At 39.4% G+C, this 14,374-nt stretch overlaps 1 long non-coding RNA gene across 2 annotated transcripts; it reads left to right on the top strand.

The window, feature by feature from the left end:
• Window positions 1–1,051: 1,051 nt before the first annotated feature.
• On the top strand, window positions 1,052–7,195 carry LOC143940252 (uncharacterized). 2 transcript variants are annotated; one of them, XR_013263842.1, is made up of 3 exons: window positions 1,052–1,223; window positions 1,423–1,505; window positions 5,106–7,195. It is a non-coding gene; the product is annotated as an uncharacterized LOC143940252 (long non-coding RNA). The 2 variants fall into 2 exon arrangements; XR_013263843.1 differs by having other exon boundaries at window positions 1,423–1,471.
• Window positions 7,196–14,374: the final 7,179 nt, after the last annotated feature.

The raw sequence follows: 14,374 nt of genomic DNA on the forward strand, positions 1-14,374 counted from the left end.
GTATGATTTTTTTATTTAGTTCATAAGTAGGAAAAGTTCTTCCTATTTATTTGTTTCCCGACCAACCGCCGCAGTTACACTGCGGCAGATTCGCTTCCCTGCACGAGCCGTCATAGCTATACGTCAGCTCGCGGGGATGGGATAGCGGGTGCATGCGCCCGCTGCACAGCGGGGGTTCCGGTCGTGATGACCATCGGCCACGAGAGATTGTGAGCAGGAAAGACAGAACAGGGACGAGTGTGTGTAAGCACACACTTCCCTGTTCTGTTCTGACAGGAGTGACAGATTGTGTGTTCCTATTAGCTAGGAACCCCGATCCGTCACTTCTTCTAGTCAGTCCCCTCCCCCTTCAGTTAGAATCACCTCCCAGGGAACACAGTTAACCCCTCGTGCGCCCCCTTGTGTTAACCACTTCATTGCTAGTGAAATTTTTATAGTAATCAACGCAATTTTGTAGCATTGATCGCTGTATTAATGCCAATGGTCCCACAAATGTGTTAAAATTGTCCGATGTGTCCGCCATAAAGTCGCAGTCATGATAAAAATCGCAGATTCCCGCCATTACTGGTAAAAAAATATATAATAATAAAAATGCTGTAATTCTATCCCCTATTTTGTAGACGCTATAATTTTTGCGCAAACCAATCAATATATGCTTATTGCAATTTTGTTTTTACCAAAAATATGTAGAAGAATACATTTCAGCCTAAACTGAGGAAAAAAACATTTTTTATATATTTTTGGGGGATATTTATTATAGCAAAAAAGTAAACAATAAAGTGTTTTTTTCAAAACTCTGTTTTTGTTTGAAGCACAAGAAATAAAAACCGCAGAGACAAACAAATACTACCAAAAGAAAGCTCTATTTGTGGGAAAAAAAGGACATCAATTTTGTTTGGGTAGAACGTCGCATGACCGTGCAAATGTCAGTTAAAGCGTTGCACTAACTCTTCTTAAAAATGTTCCTCCCCCTCCCCCTACCTATCCTGCCTACTCTGTGTATAAAAATCTTTGTGTACTTAGTTTTTTTTTAGTTCACTTTAATATTCTTATGTGATTCTGCAGCTCTAACACCCCTGTGTCAGTTAGCGGATCTGCAGAGAGGAGGAGAGAGATCCAACAGCTGGGCTATGGGAGCCTATTGGAGACATTCAAGCATTCCATTACATGATGAGCTGGAGCTACAGGATCAAGTGCCTGGATCGGAGCAAACTAAAAAAAAGGTAAGTATATAGATCTTTTGTACACGTTAGGCAGGGTTGGAGGGAGGGAACATTTTTAAAAATAGTGTTAGGCTTGAATTCCACTTTAAAGTCTATCCCTTTTCAGCTTTTTCCTAATTGAAAAAAACCTCTTCCAAAACCCTTGTAACTCACATGAATTTACCATCACTTCTTTATGCTTCCTCTTCTGGGACTGAAGATGAGTGATTCAATGCTGCCTCTTCCTGCTGTTGGAGTCTTTAGAACTGGTGAGGATCCCACTGATAGGAATTATCAATGTCAGTAAGTAGTGATGTGGGTATTTGGGGAAATTAGTTAATTTTTTAACCAGTTGCCTACCTTGTCTTACAAATGTCCATAAAACCCCTTCCTCTGTACACAGGACAAGTCTTGTATGCCTTGCACTTTCTCATCTTTTCTTATCTCCTTCTGCTCAGCTACTGTGCACAGGCCATGAGTTCCTATGTCTGGGAGCCATCCAAAAGCCTTCTTCGCTAAATGATCACTCTGACAGGCAATCTCCATGAGAATTCAATGTAACATTTTAAGCCAAAACAACAACAAATATAGTAGCTATCTTATCTCCTGCATTCCCTGTCAGAAAGATTTGTGAGTGAGAGAGCAGCAGCTGACAGAGGAAAGTTTTTATTGTGTGCATAGGGAATTAACTCTTAATTGCGCTATTTTTACTACTTAACCCTTTCATTTCAACCTGTATAAACACTATTTAACACTTTCATCTCCTGTTCCATGTTCCTATTTTAAATTATTTGCTGGAAACATTTTTTTTATAAAGCACATATATACATTGTTATCTTTAAGGCTTTACTGTTAAAATATGTGGTTTATGGTATATCTGTTTTATTTTAAATCAGTAATAACTATAAATTACTGATGCATTATGAGAAAAATGAAATGTATGCAAAAAATAAAAAATAAATAAATTAAAAAAAAACTATACTTATTTTGTAAATAACTTTAACATGCTTTGTACCAAAAATGTAAATTTAATGTTGCAGTAGATAGAACAAGTGGCAGAATAAAATGTATGTTTTCCTAACATTAATGGTACGTGTGAATAAAAGCAGTTATGGACAGTGTCTAATGGCAAAGCATTGCATCCACATCACTACTTGGTTAAGAAAAAAGAGCTAAGAGAGGACGGATCTGTCCTCTCTTTGCTCTTTTTTGTTAATGGTACATGTGTTCAAAATATTACTGATCAAACTTGAAACAATTTTTTTTTCACGATTTTTACTCTTTTTCCCCTAGAATGCAAATAAATAAATAAAAATCTCAGAGAACTTTAGGGTCCTGAAAGCCCTGTTTGTCTCCCATTAAACAATTTATGTATCAATTCTTTATCATAAGTAATTAAAAAGTTATAGACTCATGAACGGACACATAGCAAAAATATAGTCTTATCCATTGGGGGTAAACAGGTGTGAGAGCCGAAGTGGTTAATCACGTAGTATGATAAGCTAGAGGAGGATGGGGACAGAGGGTCCCTGGCTGGGGTTCAACTTTAAATATTTTTTAGTGCACAGTAACAGATGTAGGAACATTTTATTAATATTCTATATTGCTACTAAAGAGGTTCAAGTATGTTAGGCTGTTAGGTACAAGTTTTTGGGCTCGTTCACATGAATGTTACATTTTACACTATAGCTGTACCAGTGTAATTAGGAAACTGCAGTCAGCATAAAAAAAAAAAAAACTAGAGTGAGTTGGGTAAAAAAAATCAGGATGGTGGAGCAAGATAACTGACCATGGTGTTATTAAAGTATAAATCTGTAAAGTAAAGTATAATTAAAGTATAAATCTGGTGCCACTCTTGGCAGTAAGATATGTAATGATTTTACAAAGGGCAGACAATAGTCCAAATTCTGACGGTTTTCCAACTTGTAAATACAGAAAGTTGACAATTTCCTTGCCAGACTGCCATCTTGGCTGGTTCACAGACCAACGTGCTGCAGGCGAAGACCAGATTCTAGAACATGATTACAATATGGAACACCAGTTAAAATCTCAGAAAGTGTCAGATGACTTCAATTTTTGCTATAGAATCACTGTCAATTTCCAGTCTGCTTTTATACAAGCCAGTTTGCAAATGTAACTTTAGCATCTGAAAACTATTATACAGTATTTTAATTTAGTTCCATGCAGAAATGTTATAGACATGATATTCTCATCATGTACTTATAAGTATAGAAAATTTTAATATGAGTGCAATACTCAGACATGTCACGTTTTTGTGTTACACAAACTGTTACAAGTCTGGAATTGCAATAACAGGATTCTCTAAAGCCACCAGCACTCACATGACTAAGTAAAATGTTCCAGTGAAAGATGAAGTGAATGAAGCAGCTGCTGAGTTATACATTAAAGGAATACAATTTACAGATGCTGGGAATGTATGTACTAGGAAAATAAATAACTGCTGCTCCAGCAGCCCATAAGGGAAAGGTCTGATCACCTTACTGAAGGTTCACTAGTAAGAATGGAAAGTATTTATGCATCCCTATGATATTGTCTGGGATTCATGAGTGCCACATGGCAAGGTTATGATGTTGAAACTAAGTAAGAATGCTTTAAAAGCTCATATTCACTGCAGACTTTTTTCTTTTTTTTTTTGCTCCAAGCATGATCACAGCCAGCCAGGGGACCCCCTACTGCTTCATTTACAACGTGACAGCCAGTCCATTGGCGAGCAGCAATCATATTGTCACGGAGCACAAAGGCTGCCTGAACATTTAGGAGCCCTAAGGGTTAAGTCTTTTGAATACCCTGTAAAATACAGGAATGTATTCCAGATCACATGAAGGGCTGAGTCAAGGGACCAGGAAGCCAAAATCACAAGATCTCTGACCGCAGAGTCCATTCCTTTAAACCATGGAAATGTCTTTTTGCAAAGCACCAGTGTTCTGAACATATGTAGAGTGTAGTCCCAGAAGGGTAATAATTACATCCTTGCTTTGTTTATATAAATTGTTTGGCTTAACTCTTTCATCACCCAGAGGTGTCTGCCTGCAGCTGATTGATACTCCAGTCACCGTGGCCAGTTAAGGAAGTTCATTTACACTGCATAAAATATTCTGTGTATATACTGATTTACAGTAGTGAAATATAAGCTGATAATTACTTACATTTAGGACAACATATTTAAAATAGATGCAAACCATAAATGGATAAGATTTGCTTTCCTAAACCTTTTTATTTTACTTTTTTTCACCTATTTTTTATCCTTTCTTGCACCTTAGCACTACTGATCTACTTTAGTTGCTTTTGTCGCTTCCTCTCCATGTGTGCTTGCTCCACCATTGACTGCTCTACATCAGCTAATGATGGTAACAAAGGTGCACCATACCTGCACAATGTGTGGTCAAGGATGCATGGGACAAAGTGACAACACAGGAACACAATATTGAGACAGTTGTCTCCCATAACAGGAAGTGTCTGAACAACAACCTACATGGTAGAATTGTTGTAGAGGGCAGGGTGATGAGCTGGTCGTCACGTCCTCTATGTTCCCTCTTTCATGGGTACCAAGCAAGGGTCACATGAGAGGCCTACCCTGGGGTGGGTTGTTCTGGTCTACACTAGGCACTTTGTATGGGCTCACTGCCACGCACATGGGGTACCTTTACTTGAGCCATGCTCCAAACACGTACAGATTACTAAGCATGAAGGAACTCTCTTAATGTACTCATAATCACTATGGTTACTTGTGTATTTAGGAGGGACAAACAGAGCCAATGCTCTCTCCACCTGTCCTGTGTATCACTGTTACCTCATTCCCAGTAACGGTTTGGGGTCTCGCCATGCACCTAGCACGGATCCGTGCATTTCACCTAACTTTTTCTCTTCTGTATCTGTGTACAGGATGAAAGCCCTGGTGCTGCAGATCTGCTCCTGATGTTATGGGTGATGGATCACGGCTAAAGGAGTGCTAAAGGAGTGCTGACAACTTCTGCCTCGCTGTAAGAGGCTATCTCAGCTGCCACATGTACACACTTAACGATAGGCTGCTAGAGGATCCTTTGTTACCCTTGGTAACCACTTGTATCTTCACAATGTATGAACTCTTGGTACCTCTGTGTCTACATACCCCGGTGTGTCTAGTGACCCAACCTGTAACTGTATGTGCTGGGTTCTTGCATTGCACCCTTTATTAACTTCAGAACAGGCAAAGTTTCAAGCATTTTACTTGAAAAATAAATTAACATAATGGCAGAGACTGTCAACAGTCTAAGATAAAGTGCCAACATTTCCTAACATCCCTAGTCCCTAACTTCAGGCTTGTGGCTGCTCCAGCATACCTGCTAAAGAAAAAAGTCCAATACCATTTCTGGAATCTAGCTCTAACTTTGGCATGTTACGGGCCACCCAGACACCAGTAATGGCATCAGGCAGGCCTGGCAAAGTGGACTAGGCTTAAACCAAACTCCTTCTTCTCTTTTCCCTCACTTAACTCCACACCATCTCTAATTTCTCTCTCTGAGTCCGGACCCCTGTCCCTTTTATATCACACAAGACCGAGGAGTTGGACCCAGCAAAACTCACCAAGAAAAACCTGGGAATTGCAGTTAACCATAAAAAATTCCCACTGGGGCAGCATTAACAGTAGCAGTAACCACAACCTGCTACAGCATCCCCAGTTTTTCGGCTGATGTAAGCTAAAGATTTAAAAAGATGAAAAAAAAGATTTCATTAACTTTACTAGTTACTGTAAGACATTAGTGATTGGGTTTAGTCTGCTTTAAAATTACTTTCTGATACTTTAAAGAAAATGTATAGCATAAATAAAAATGATATATGGTGAATATAAAAATAAATATACCTTATCTATATATTGAGGTATGAATGTTAACAGTTATTTATTTCTAATAATGTAAGTAAGAAATATTGCATATGAGTAAATTGTATTTACCACTTGCAAACAGCATTTGAAGAACTCCATGCCAAACAGGGGTTTTCTTTTGTGTTAAACATGACTAAATGACTCACAGAATGGATACATCCAACTCCCCTATGTCCTGTAAGATGATGGAATGTCTTTATAATATATAAGGTTGTGTGGAGATGCTCTGTTTGTGCGGAATTTTATTTCCAAGTGGACACCATTCGTGGACCTACACAGAGAATACAAAAAACCCATCACTGGCAAAAAAGACAGAGGTAGGTAAACAGAATTTTGTATGTGCCACAGAGGAAGCACATGGCATTTTTATTTATTACATAATTGTAAAAATCAAGTAGGACAAAGAATATGAATAAAAAACAGATTTCATGTACATGACCAATATGATAGTATTAGGTGTCTACGATCAATTTACCTAGACGCCAAATATCATCATATTGGTCATATACATAAAGCCTATGTTTTAATCATGTTCTTTGTTCTGCTTGAGATTTTTTGAATTGTGTCGTAAAAAAAATGTTTTTTTTTTTAAATCTGTGTGATTTCTCAGTGGCACATATAAAGTCCTGCTTACCTATCCCTGCCTTTTTTTTGGCAGTGAAAGGTTTATTGTATTCTAAATGAATTTCTTGATAAGATCACTATACATAGGCGGATAAAAGCATTTAGGCTGCACTAGGCTTTCCTATTAAACCAAGTGTCACAAATGCACTCTGTAATAAAATAGAATAACAAAAATAATAATAATAGAAAATCTTCCCAAAAATCTCAATAAAGCAAGGCACAGAGTTAAGGATATCCACACTTATAGATATTGTCAGTTTCCCAACAGACTTTAGGAGGCAATTCCTCATCCATGAAGTGGAGTTGAGTATTTACTGTCTTTTCAAATAACAATTTTTTTTGGCATTTTATATTGGTGACAAGGTTGCTTTAAATCAAAATTTTTCACAAATAAGAATATTTAAAGTTTTGCAATCTTATCAATGTAAACAATTACAATTAACATAGACCTATTATGGCTTACCTATTAAAGTAGCATTTAAACCCTCGTGTTTTTTGTTTTTGTTTTTGCTTAACACATTGACCACAACAAATACATATTCCCCAGTGAACTCTTTGTTAAAATTCTTACCCCAGTACTTGCAATTTACAACTTTCAATTCTTACCCCAGCACTTGCAATTTACAACTTTCAATGCTGCTGGCTCCTGCTCTATCGGTCAGAGTTAAAAGTAGACACTGCAGTTTCCAGCCAATCGGTTAGCCTAGAGAATGGATAATTAGGAGGAGGGAGTTGCAGAGGAGTGCTTTGCCATCCTAGGCTACAGGGCTGTGTGCTTCTATTTATGTATACAGAGAACTGTGTGTGGGGGGCAGAGAACTGGGTCTGTGTGGTGGTGGTGGGGGTTGAGGACACTACTGTGTGGGAGGCAGAAAGAGGACACGGGGGCTGAAAGGACACTACTGTGTTGAGGGGAGGCAGATAATTGGAAAATGAGCAAACAGTGTGGCCAGGCAATGGGAAAAGCAAATAGAATTCTAGGATGTATCACTAGAGGGATCACCAGCAGGAGGAAGGAGGTTCTGATTCCCCTATATAGATCTTTAGTGACACCTCATTTAGAATACTGTGTCTACTTCTGGAGACTCACTTACACAAAGGTATTGATAGGATAGCACAAGTCCAGAGACGTGTAACAAACATGGTGAACGGTTTGGGGGATAAAACAGAGACTTCAGGAACCTAAAAAGTACAGTCTGGAGGAAAGAAGGGAAAGGGCAGACATGACTGAAATCTTTAAATACATCAAGGGAGTGAATAAGGTTCAGGAGGGCAGTATTTTCAATATGAAACTAAAATCCAGAAAATGGGAACATGACCTCAAACTAACTGGAGGAAAGTTCAAAACTAATCTTAGAAAGTATTATTTTTTTTTCGAAAGGGCAATTGATGCTTGGAATAAACTTCTAACAGAGGTAGTGATACGGTCAAAGGAAAATAGCTGCAAACATACTTGGGATAAACATAGATCTATACTCAGACAAAAAAGACCAAAAAAATACAAAACGTGCATATATATATATATATATATATATATATATATATATATATATAAAACCAAAAAACAGACTCGATGGACTACTAAGTCTTTTTTTTCTACCATCCCCTTTCTATGTTACTTTTGGGGGGGGGGGGGGCAGAGGAGACTACTGTATGGGGGAGGGGACAGAGGACACTACCGTATGGAGGGGTAACATGTGTGTAATCAGATCATGATGTGAGGAGGGACATGCGGTATTCGGGGGGACTGAGAACACCGATGAAAGAATGGGATTGTGATATAGGAGTAGAGGGCTGTGATGTGAAGGTCTTGAGTCATTTCACAAACATGGGATTTGGATGAAAATCGCTGTAAGAAAATTCACACCTCCATGAATTTAAATTCAGTACTCCAGGTTTAAGGTATAATCAAGGGCAAATCTTTTTTTTTTTTTTTAGACATGAATAGAGTGTAGAGGAATTGCAACACATATCTATTTTTTATTTTTTTTGCTGCCTGTGTCCTTTTAAGGACGATTCACCATATTTGTTATGTTTACCATTATCATTGGAAGTGAAAGTAAAAGAAAATCCCACATTTTTTTTTATTTTTTTTTAATTTATAACAAGGGAAGGAGAACTGATCCACAGGGACCACAATACAAGAAAATAAGACAACAGATGGTACGGGTATGCATTAAAACAGACGTATGTAATGTTCCGTTGCCCTTATCACGGGGCAGAAGTCCCTCAAACATATGGAAAATCCCATATTTTGGATTGTCCTCAGAACAGTAATAGAGGGGACATCTTCCAATGTGTATACTAGTTCTGGTGACCCTGGTGACAACCAGGGATTTCCCTCACTTTGGAGGGATTGCCTCTTACTTTCTGTATTGGCTATTTGACAGGAAGTTAAGATAAACCTCTTCTCATTAGTTCTACATTAATATTACTTTAATTGAACATGTTATATGAGAAATATGAGGACTGCCACTGCTGACCTCATTTGAGATTGCTACTTGCCTGGCTATACTGTATGCTAGCCCGCTCATATGAGTACATTCCAAGCCAAAATCCCCAAAAAATCTGAAGTACTTATTTACATATGTGAATATATATATATATAACGTGACAAGTAGTGGTGCCAAAAATTGTTAATAAGTAGAATGAGTGCAGCTGCCTCTTTTTAAAGTGGAATGAACCACTCTGAAACTGTAGCAATAATAAAGAAAAGGTGTGGCACTAACTTACGTGATACATAGATTCAATATACCAAATTGATCATTAACATAAGTGATAAAATCCACATAAAAAAAGTCCCATAATTATAAAATTCATAAAAATATGCAATATTCAAAAAAGTCTAAAAAAAATCTGAGTAATCCATTCACCATGATCCAAAGAAAAGTATAGGGACAAATGAATCCTTCAAATAGTGCTCCACCACAAACTGTGTATGAGAAATACAAACTCACCAGAACATTATAATAAATACGCCTTGCAGCACTATTATACTCTTTCAACCAGCAGCGTGTATGGAGGCGATGACTCTAAACCACAAGGTGTCTCCTTGACAATGGTCAAACATTAAGGCTCGGGTGAAACATATTGAGAATCATAGCACACTATGTTTATTAAATGTAGGTATAAACAGGTAGATAAAAAATGCACACTTACATTTAGGAGTGCTGTATGTCAGCACCAACATGTACAGTTTAGGTTAATATGGTCTCTCCAAGACACAGCGTGCATTCCAAAGTGCAGGAGATGAAAACCAAGAAACCGGAAGTGACGTCAATACGGGCAGACGTGCAGCCTAAATGCATTTTGTGATAAACACGTCATCAGGAAGCTTATTTACATGCTTGTTTCAGATCAGTGATCATGATGGCCATACATCTTTTAGTAGAAGTAGGGTATTGTTTTTTCCACAAATTGGGGTGCAGCTAACATTAATTACTGTAACATCCTAAATAATGATGCCCCTTACTTCATAATTTTATTGACAGCAGATTTGACTAGTACTTGTTAGCATCAAACATTGCTTTGCGAATGTAAGAAGTGTGCTGCACTGATGACAAGCACCTAGCTGCAGAAGCATAACTAAAAAGAAGAGATCAGCTGATAATGGAGGCGGCCATTGTCTGAAGCAGAATCTGAGGGTCTGGTGGTCCTATTTGTGTCTGTCAAAGGTGATGTGCTGGAGACTTAAGAAAGCTGGTTGTGGAGAGTTACAGCATGGATTAGTGTCAATGTTATTAGGCAGAGGCAGTAAGTTTGTGGCTGTTTACATTGTGTGTTATAAAGCAAGGCCTCTCTTGTTCCTCTAGTAAAAGCACTATGAGTATATGTATCAAGAGGAAAACTCAGTAACAGTAGGATTTATGCAGGGAGAGACTGCCAGGATACAGGAGCTGCAAAGCCTACAGCTATCAAACAACAGGATTGTTTTAGGATGCCAGGTTCAGCAGTGGGCAGTGAAAAATCAACAAGCAGGCCATGTAGTTAAATGTACCGGCTGAGGTCAGCAACAGCTTGGCACAAACAGTACGGAATCAACAGGCAAAGTTACTTGCTGCAATTACATGCCTTGCTCACAATCCTTGAGTAATTATATATATTATTTTTCTTTTTTGCTCTATAATCACATTTTGCCCTTTAAGATTTTATCTTACTATGGGAAACACAAATCACTTACTGTAATGTAGGTTTGGGCATAGACATTTACGCATGATGACAATGCTAAATTTCACAGCAAGCACCCATATACCCAAAAATATCATCTAGTATTTCTTGTCCTCCTTACATTTAATCTTTTCCTTTCCCTACCCTTTCAAAATAATCCTTAAAAACCCAACTCTGGCCCTCCCACCCCTTGGAACCCCTCCTTTCCCCAACTCCAGTTCCCTTACCCTCTTGGAACCATTCATCACATGTAATTGTTAAAAAATGTTTAAATGCATACCTTTTTCCATCTGTACTTTGATATCTCAGGGTTGTTCCACTTCTCTTGTAGCAGCAGTGGTGGCCTGTCTCCAATACTGGAAAGCACTGATGTATCCATCCAGCAGGTTGTTTGTTAGAAGGTGGGAGCAGATTCAAGGTGATCAGGCATGAGAAGTTAACAGGTTATAGGTAGACTCAGAGCAGACAGGGACCAGGATTCAGATGAGCTAAGTGACAGCCAAGAAAGTAAGAACAAAAACTTAGTAATAACAGGCCAAATGGGAACACTCATAACACTGATTAGAACAGGATCACAGAGGCAGGTTTTTTTGCCAGACAGGAACACATCCTTCAACCTCAGAAGGCTCTTTATAAACATGCAATCGATGCACCACAACTCTGGTTCCAGCATTATAGTTGCCTTAGACACAGCCAAGGCATTCGATTCAATTGAGTGGAGGTACCTCTGGACCTGCTTAGGTAAATTTGGAATAGGCCCCAAGTTTATAAAATAGGTACAGCTACTATATCAGGCCCCGCGGCAAAGGTGATTGCTAACAAATGGCCATCTGAGCACTTCCCCCTGTCCAGGGGTATGAGACAGGGATGTCCCCTATCGCCGCTGCTTTATGCCCTGGCAGCAGAGCCACTGGCAGTGGCTATATGTTCACATCCAGGTAGAGTGGGTCTTAGAAAGGGAGAAGTAACCGAAACAATTAGTACTTATGCAGATGATACGTTATTATATCTGGATGATTCTAAGACCTCCCTCCCCACGGTCTTGTCCTTGATAGAGCGCTTCGGAACTTTTTCTGGACTCCGCAGACATAAACTACCCTGGCATAGACTTAAACCTCCCGCAGACCTCGCAGGAACAGCCTTGCCTGATTTTAACCTATACTACCTGGCAGCTCAGCTCTCCCAACTATTTCATATACATAAGGTCAATAGAGAGAGATTCTTATGTCTCCTTTGCCCGGGGTGGATACAATCCACCAAAGACCCCCTTACAGCAGTTTTGGGAACAAAAGTCTTTGCTATATCACTATAGAAAGATATAGGAGATAGCCTCCACTAGGCTCAACATACCACACTTCAGGAATTCACCCCTCTATGGCACAACACTGCTCTACCTGAATTTAATTCAATCCCAGATTGTAACACATGGAACTCCAAAGGCATATTTTATTTTATTATTTACTTTCCCACATAGTTACTGTGGGAACACTTAAATCCTTTGATAAGTTGAGGGCTGATTTGTAACTACCGAACCAAATGTACTTTAGGTACCTGCAACTGCACCATGCATACCGTGCCCAGTTTCCAGCCAAGAGACCACCCCTAGCTAACAATCCCCTAATGGAGGCAATTAAATGCCCAGATCTCAGAAAACGTATCTCACAGTTCTATAGCATGCTAACGCTCCCACATGCTACTGTATCAGTGTATGAATTAAAAATTAGATGGGAGGAAGAGCTGGGACCCATGGAGGATGAAGAATGGAGTGAGGCCCTTGATACATGCAAACTAGTCTCTCCTAGGCTTTCAGACCGTCTTACTCAGATTTTCATAATATATAAATGATATCTAACACCCCTCAGGATAGCCAGGTACAGGCCCGATCTGCCCTCAAGCTGCCCAATATGTAGCCAAGCTATGTGCTCATTCTGGCATCTCCTCTGGCAATGCTGCAAAATGCAGGCGTATTGGACACAGGTCGTACGATTCTTGCACGACACCATGGGCTCTCCAATAACAGTATAGCCTAAGGCCTGCTACTAGGAATTTTTTCAGAACCAGAATTGAACAAATTCACCAAAATATTCCTGCACGAGACTCTTTTCTCGGCTAGGAAGGTTAGAGCTAGGACATGGATGAGACCCAGCCAGGCCCGAGTTCTCGCATTAGATAGTGGAAGTGAACAACATGTTGCCATATAAGAGGATTGTCTATTCCCATAGGGGGTGTCCCTCTAAATTCGATAAAATATGGGAGAGGTGGTTGAAAGCTCCCGAAACGGTAGCAGGAAGCTAACATGTTGCATAATGGAGTCGCTTACATGTATAATTATACAGCACCCATTGGGGAGTAATCTGCTTGCCATGGTTGGTAGCATTAATGCCTTTGATTACGTTTGTTATGTCTATGTTCCTATACAAGCATGTAACATACACATGGTTGATAATGTAACTTATATGCTCTCGTCTACTTGTATGATTTATCTTGTTCAATAAAACCTTTTTTTTTATGGAAAAAAAACAGGATCACAGAATTACAGGCATCATGCAGAAGCATGATGATAGCAATTCAAGATATTAGCACCTTTAACCACTTGCCGACCAGCGCACGACGATGTACGTCGACAGAATGGCACGGGCAGGCAAATGGGCGTACATGTACGTCCCTTTAAATTTGCCGCCCTGCCAATGGGTAGTGCGCCGGCGGCGGCGCTCCCGCGCTGGTTGGGACCTCCGTGAGTCCGGTCGCGGGACCAGCGGACTCGATCGCCGCGGGCATCCCCGCGATCGTCTCACGGAGCGGCCGAATGGAAAAGTGCCGTTGTCAACAACATTTCTCCATTCTGCCTAGCAACTAGTGACGCTGATCTCTGCTCCATGTGATTGGAGCAGAGATCAGTGTTCACTAAATGAAAGCCCAACCCCCCCACAGTTAGTAACACACCCCTAGGAACACTTAACCCCTACACTGCCACCCACTGGTTAACCCCTTCACTGCCAGTGTCATTTACACAGGAATCACTGCATTTATATAGCAGTGATTACTGTATAAATGACAATGGTCCCACAAATGTGTCAAAAATGTCCAATGGGTCCCCCACAATGTCGCAGTCACAATAAAAATCGCTGATCGCCGCCATTACCAGTAAAAAAAATAATAATAAAAAATTATTAATAAAAATGCTATAAAACTATCCCTATTTTGTAAACGCTATAACTTTTGCGCAAACCAATCAATAATCGCTTATTGCGATTTTTTTTACCAAAAATATGTAGAAGAATACGCATCGGCCTAAACTGAGGGAAAAAAATGTTGTTTTTATATATTTTTGGGGGATATTTATTATAACAAAAAGTAAAAAATAATGCGTTTTTTTCAAAATTGTCGCTCTATTTTTGTTTATAGCGCAAAAAATAAAAACCGCAGGGGTGATCAAATACCACCAAAAGAAAGCTCTATTTGTGGGAAAAAAAGGACGTCAATTTTGTTTGGGAGCCAC

Source organism: Lithobates pipiens, unplaced genomic scaffold (assembly GCF_037356315.1).
Source record: "Lithobates pipiens isolate NorthernLeopardFrog02 unplaced genomic scaffold, aLitPip1_a1.2 Scaffold_3, whole genome shotgun sequence".
Lineage (NCBI taxonomy): Eukaryota > Metazoa > Chordata > Amphibia > Anura > Ranidae > Lithobates > Lithobates pipiens.